At 42.7% G+C, this 7,069-nt stretch overlaps 1 protein-coding gene across 13 annotated transcripts in view; it reads right to left on the bottom strand.

Moving 5' to 3' along the window:
• Bbs9 (Bardet-Biedl syndrome 9) overlaps positions 1–7,069 on the bottom strand; it is a 409,213-nt gene that overhangs the window by 355,588 nt on the left and 46,556 nt on the right. The gene's annotated exons all lie outside the window — the stretch shown is intronic.

The raw sequence follows: 7,069 nt of genomic DNA, 5'->3' as shown, positions 1-7,069 counted from the left end.
GAAATCCGCCTGCCTCTGCCTCCCAAGTGCTGGGATTAAAGGCGTGCGCCACCACCGCCCGGCTTAGGCATAATTATTTAAATGACAACAGAGCCATTTAACTTCAGTTCTAAAATAAACACCATTACATTTTCCACAATAAACAATATAATAGTACAACAAACAAATGACAACTTTAAAACAACTCATTTTCTTGTCCACATTATCAAAATACCCAACCCCTTCAAATACTATGTCCTATAACTAGAGATTGAACCCTACCACTGAGCTACATTGCCAGACCTTATGCAAGCCAGCCCTACAATGCCAGTCCTAATTTAATGGAGAAATCTTCCAAACTTCCTTCAACAAATGAACAGAACAGAACAATGTGCTCTATTTGAAACCTTGTAAGAAAAAAATGTCTTTCACAACAAAGGGTTCTCTCTCCCTCTCTATGACACAGGCTGCAAATCCTACAATCGTGTTCTATCTAGTTCTTTCCAGAAGACTTTACCTGTATCTACCTATATCGATCTATATCTACTTTCTGCTGCCAGGATTTCGAGGCTGTAGGCAGAGATACTGCACCAAGGTCAGGAAAGTGAGGGAGAGTAAAGGAGGTGATGGGAAGGAGGAAGAGTTAGAAAGGAACTTTCCCATAAAGAAGTATCTCAGAACACGAACACTGAAGGTGACATTACAGTAGTTTAAAGCAAAAGAAATAGCCCATTTCATAATAAAAACCATCTAAATCTCTCTGTGGTTAGATCTCTCTATAATCCCAGTACTTAGGATAGTGAGACAGGGAACTCCTGTCAGCCTGACCTGCTTAAGACCTCTCTCAAAAAGAAAAAAACTGACTGAACACATTTACAAATGAGCAGCTATTGCTGTGTGGGTTTTGTTTTTGTTTTTGTTTTTATGGAGTGGGTTTCTATGTTCAGAAAAATCTGCCAATGAACCGTAAAGCTATAAGAATATATTTTTCGCCAGGAGTGGTGGCGCATGCCTTTAATCCCAGTACTTAGGAGACAGAGACAGGAGGATTTCTGAGTTGAGGCCAGCCTGGTCTACAGAGTGAGTTCCAGGATTGCCAGGCCTACACAGAGAAACCCTGTCTCGAAAAAACAAAAAACAAAAAAAATATATTTTTTTTCTGTATTTTAAAATATAAATGCCAAAATTGTTCAAAAAAATAAACTGCAGAAATTTCTCCTCTTCCAAAAAAAAAAAAAAAAAATCACGGTACTGAAACCAGGGCTTCAGAGCAGATACTATATGCCCTCTTTCCTGGTCATCTACATTCAGAACTTTCAGAGGACCCAGTCCTCCCCAGGGAAGATCTATGGGCACCATCAGTGACAATTTCTCAACAGAAAGTGGCATCAAGACTATGGCAAGCCCTCTGAAGAAGCTCTGTGTCTTAGGGGTTTTATTGCTGTGATTTAACACTATGGCCATAAACAACTTGAGGGAGGAAATGGTTTATTTCAGCTTACAACTTTCATTCAACTCCATTATTGAGCAAAGTCAGGGCAGGAACTCAAGGGAGGAACCTGCAAGCAGTAACAGATGTAGAGGCATAGAGATTATTGGCTTGCTCTGCATTGTTTGCTCAGCCTGCTTCCCTAAAATACCCAAAACCACCAGCCTGAGAGTGGCACCAGCCAGGATGATCTAGGCCCTTCCATGTTAATCACCAATCAAGAAAGTGCATCCCACATTTGTCCACAGGCTAATCTATTGAGACCATTTCCTCAGTTGAAATTCTCTCTTTCTAAAATGATTCTATCTTGTGTCAACCTAATGTAAAACTAGCCAGCACAACTGACCCCTTGTCAACTTGATACATAGACACATCACTGTGTCTAGAACCTTTTCTTTCTCATTTGTCCCCAAGATGGCCTGTTAACATTAATATTAAAATATAAAACATAAATAACTTTAAAAGTCCCATAAAAGTTTAGTCTCTTTAAAATATCCAAAACTTCTTTCAAAATCCAAGTCTCTCTAACATATCCATGGTCTCTCTAACATCCCAAGTCTTTCCAAACTCCAAATAGTACTGAAGCCAGGGCTTCAGAGCAGATACTATATGTCCCCAACCCTGGCTATCTACTATGTCTCTTTACAATTTCAAAGGCTCTCTAAAACTGCAAAGTTTCTCTAAAATATCCAAAGTCTCATAATTGTGGGTTCCCATAAAATCAAAACAAGTTGTATACTTTCTTACTCAGAGAGAGGAACCAGAGCACAGTCATCATCATATCAAAACCAAAGACAGACACGGTCAGGCCTCTAGGACTCGTGATCTTCAAAGACAGACACGGTCAGGCCTCTAGGACTCGTGATCTTCATAATTCCCATGGGCTTCCCACAGTACACCCTGTCATCAGCCCACACAGCTTAGAAGTCCAGTCAGGTTCCACTTCAGGGCTCCTGCCTTCCTTGGTGATTGTCCCATGGTACTGGCATTTCTAAAATGTTGGAGTCTCTGCAATTGAGCTGCACCCTCACCAATAACCTTTCCAGGGAACTGTTCAGGGACTCTGACTCTACCACATGGTCCCGAGTCTCAACTTCTCTCCATAACCCCTCGACCCTGGGCTTTGACATTCACTAATAGCCTTTCCCAGATTCTCTTCAGGGACTCCAGCCATGTGACCAGGTGCCAGTGACCCCATAATGCTTCCAAAACCAAGTTCAGCCACCAACACAAGGTAGCCTTGGCCCTCTCTAGACTACAGCTTCTGTGTGCTGAGCCCAAAAAAACATTTCCTCAGAAAATTCATTTCAATGACAGTCAGGTCTCTTTCTCAATCACAGCTGATTCTTCATCCACAGCTGAGCAGCTCCAATTGTCCCAGTAATGCAGAGCTTTCACTTTAGTAGTTCTTAATTCAAAATATCAATGGCCCTCATACAGTCTTTAAAGGCACTCTCAAAGTTTCCTCTGAGACTGTACAAGCCAGGCCTCCACTGTCTGCATCACTCTGAAAATTCTTCTCTTCCAAAGTTCCACAAACATACCACTAAGATCTGAGCACTCAACAATTTCTCTAGCACAAAGTCCAAGAGTCCTCCCACAATAGTCTTAAGTCGTGGTTTAACTGCTGTGAACAGACACCATGACTAAAGCGCCTAGCATGGGCTTTTGAAATCTCAAAGTTTCACACACAGTGACACACTTGCTCACAAGACCACACCTCCTAATCTTTCTCATATTGTGCCACTCCCTGATGACTGAGCATTCAAATATATGAGCCTATAAGAATCATTCTTATTCAAACCACCACAACAATTCTTCCCCAAAACATAATCAGTCTGCCACAGCAATACCCCATGACCTGGTTCCAATTCCTGTCCTAGGGTTTTCACTTCTATGATTAACACCAAGACCATCAACAACCTGGGGAGGAAATGGCTTATTTCAGCTTACAACTTTCTAGTCATACTACATTGCTGAGAAGCACAAACTGAAGGCCAGAACTTGGAAGCAGTGGCTAATGCAGACACCATAGAGGAGTTCTGATTACTGACTTGCTCTCCACTGTTTACTCAGCCTGCTTCCTTAAAGCACCAAGGACTACCAGCCCAAAAGTCACACCACATAAAATGATCTGGGCCCTCCCACATCAATCATCAATCAGGAAAATGTATCCCAGGTTTTCCCACAGGCCAGTCTGGGAGTATTTTCTCAGTTGAGGTCTACTCTTTCCTAATGTCTCTAGTTTGTGTCTACTTGACATAAAACTAGGTGGCACTTTATTAAAGACCCTACAAACTGTCTGACCTTGGCTAAGGAAAGTACCATTACTGGAGAATATTTGATCATTCATGTTCATTTGCACTCTATTCACAATCCTAAGAAATGGAATCAGCCCATATGTCAATCAATAGATGAATAGGTAATAAAAAGTGTACATATAACAATGAAGTTTTATCCAGCTATATAAAGAAAATTGAAACTGTACAATGATAGTACTGATAGTACAGAGAATTAGTAAGTGTTGAGTGATCAGTCATTAAAAAGGAATTTATTTATACCACTCCCTCTAAGACACAAAGAACATCAAGGAAGAGAGAAAGAATTTAAGGCCCAGATGATAGGGAGGACTACAAAATGCTATCTTCAGGAAATGACACCGCCATTATAACCATGATCTTAGAGTGACTATGGTTGCCGGCACTGTACCACATAGGAGTGGACCTGTCAACAACCAATCATGGGTCAGGGGTGAGTCCTATACCTCCCTGATGAACAAATGGCTACTTCTGATCAGTTTTGGAGGAGGAGGAGTCATTGTCTCTCATTGTATAGACACTGGTGAGCATCTAAGGATACTTTTAACCCATGATTACTGTGCCAGCTAGTTTTTATGTCAACCTGACACAAGCTAGAGTCATCTGAGAGGATGAAGACTCAACTGAGAAAATACCTCCATAAGATCCAGCTGTGGGAAAGCAAGCCGTGGAAGTCACTTTCTCAATTAGTGATTAATCACAGAAGGACACTACGGGTAGGGACAGCACTGGAAGTCCTAAGTTCTATAAAAAAAACAGGCTGAACAAGCCATGAGGAGCAATCCAGTAAGCAATACTCTTCCATGGCCTCAGCAACAGCTCCTGCCTCTAAGTTTCGGCCCTCATTGCCTTTGACGATGATCTGTGATATAGAAGAGTGATATAAATAAACCCTTTCCTCCCCAATGCACTTTTGATTATGGTGTTTCATCACAGCAATAGAAACTCTAACTAAACAGTTACACAGAGAATACTGTTTAAACTCAGTGGGTCAAAGAAGAAAAGCCATACTCTCCTCCCCTCTTTCTCTCTCCCCCTCCCTCCCCCTCTATCCCCCTCTTACTCCCCCCTCCCCCCCAATTAAACCTCTTACACATGGAAAAAAAAAGAAGAAGAAAAGCTATGCATGTGTGAAGAGGGGGTTGAAAGGGGTCAGAGGGAAGCAAGAGAAGGCAGGAATGTTTTCCTTTTTAAGAGTTGCTGTGGCCATGGTGTCTCTTCACAGATATATAAATCCTAACTAAGACGATTATAATAGATCAGATAACCAGGGCAATATTTGGCTCAGAATAAACTGTTTTCTTATTTCCTTAAAGCTGAGTTATGTCAACACTGGCATGCATCTATAATCTCCAGTATTGCTCACAAAGCTGAAGCAGGAAGAGGCCTTGAGTCCAGAAGTTTAAATGACTATGGTCAACACAGCAAAGAAGAGGAAGAAGAGTAGGAGGAAGATGAGGAGGGGGAGGAAGAGGAAGAAGAGCAAGGAGAGGGAGAAGAGGAGGGGGAGAGCAAGGAGAGGGGGAAGAAAAGGAAAGGTGGGGCAGTGCAGGGGGCGAGAGATGGAGACAAGGGTAAGAATGTGGTGGCAAAGAAGCCATCGCTCTTGAGTGTACCAGAGCACGCCATGCTTTTGCATCTGGTCTTGAATCTCTAAAAGTAGAGCTTACAACTTTCCTTTCTGGAAAATAAGTTAACCGTTCTTGGGTTGGTGGGTTGTTTTTCTTAGGACAGGGTCTCTTTCTGTAGCTGAAGCTGGTCTTGAACTCATTCATCTGGCCTCAGCCTTACAGGTGCTAGAATTACAGGCATGTACCATAAAATTCAGCAGAGGAGGAACAACAATATGAACTACCTAGTACCCTCAGAGCTCCCAGGGACTAAACCACCAACCAAAGAGTACACATGGTGGGACTCATGGGTCCAGCAGCATATGTAGCAGAGGATGGTCTAGTCGTCATCAATGAGAGGCCCTTGGTCCTGTGAAGGATCTATGCATCAGAGTAGGGGAATGCCAGGGCCAGGAAGCTGGAGAGGGTGGGTTGGTGAGCATGGGGAGGGGGGAGGGAATAGGGGTTCTTTTCAGAGAGGAAACTGGGAAAGGGGATATCATTTGAAACGTAAATAAAGAAAATATCTAATATTTTTTTTAATTTAGCAGAGTCTTATATATAAAGAAAGTCTCCATGTATAAAGGAGTCTCCCCTGTGCCAAGAGGAGGAGGACTCTTAGACAAAGCCTGACTGAATCTGCATAGCACAGTTTCTTTAATTTTTTTAATATTCATTTATTTTATATATATGAGTACACTGTAGCTATCTTCAGACACACCAGAAGAGAGCATCAGATCCCATTACAGATGGCTGTGAGCCACCATGTGGTTGCTGGGACTTGAACTAATGACCTCTGGAACAGCACGCAGCCAGTGCTCTTAACCACTGAGCCTTCTCTCCAGCCTATTTCTTTAATTTTTTAAATTGTTTTTACTTGTTGGGTGGGTGTATACCACATGTGTGTGAACTGAAACAGACATATATTTTGTCACTGTTATGCCTATTCAGTGGCCCACAATACTTTTCTAAATACACCTCCTCTTTGCTTCAGAGCTGAACCCTGTATGGTTTCAGACCTACAGGAAACTAAGGATCTACATAGCAAATGACATGACCACCTTCTTGGATCAGACACACAGGATGCTCCCATGTCTACATATTCAATGAACACAATAAGAAACTTTCCCCCTTTGGTAATTTGTCTTTGGCCAATATAATGCACAAGGTCCTCACTTAAATGCCTTATATAAGTAGAAGGAAAGATTGGTTTCCTTCTCTACATTTGTCACCTCTCTCACTCTAGCACTAGAAGGTAGAAGGGTGTGCTAAATTAAAACTAAACCTGGCCTGAATCTAGCAGTACATCAATACACTGTGAGCCTTACTCAGAAGCCACCTACACCAGCCACAACAGCCAAGCTTCAATCAAAGCCATGTGATCAGTGCATGTTCAAGCGACACAAATACGCTACAGCCAACAGAGGTACTGCCTTGCTGTACTGCTGTCTGCTACACTGCTGCACTGCTGCCTGCTACTCTGCTGCACTGCTGCCTGCTACACTGCTGCACTGCTGCACTGCTGCCTGCTACACTGCTGCACTGCTACACTGCTGCACTGCTGCCTGCTACACTGCTGCACTGCTACACTGCTGCACTGCTACACTGCTGCACTGCTGCCTGCTACACTGCTGCACTGCTGCACTGCTGCCTGCTACACTGCTGCACTGCTA

The sequence above is a fragment of the Mastomys coucha genome, unplaced genomic scaffold, assembly GCF_008632895.1.
Source record: "Mastomys coucha isolate ucsf_1 unplaced genomic scaffold, UCSF_Mcou_1 pScaffold23, whole genome shotgun sequence".
Classification (NCBI taxonomy): domain Eukaryota; kingdom Metazoa; phylum Chordata; class Mammalia; order Rodentia; family Muridae; genus Mastomys; species Mastomys coucha.
The sequence above is the reverse complement of the archived record's forward strand: the minus strand, read 5'-3'. Positions and strand labels throughout refer to the sequence as shown.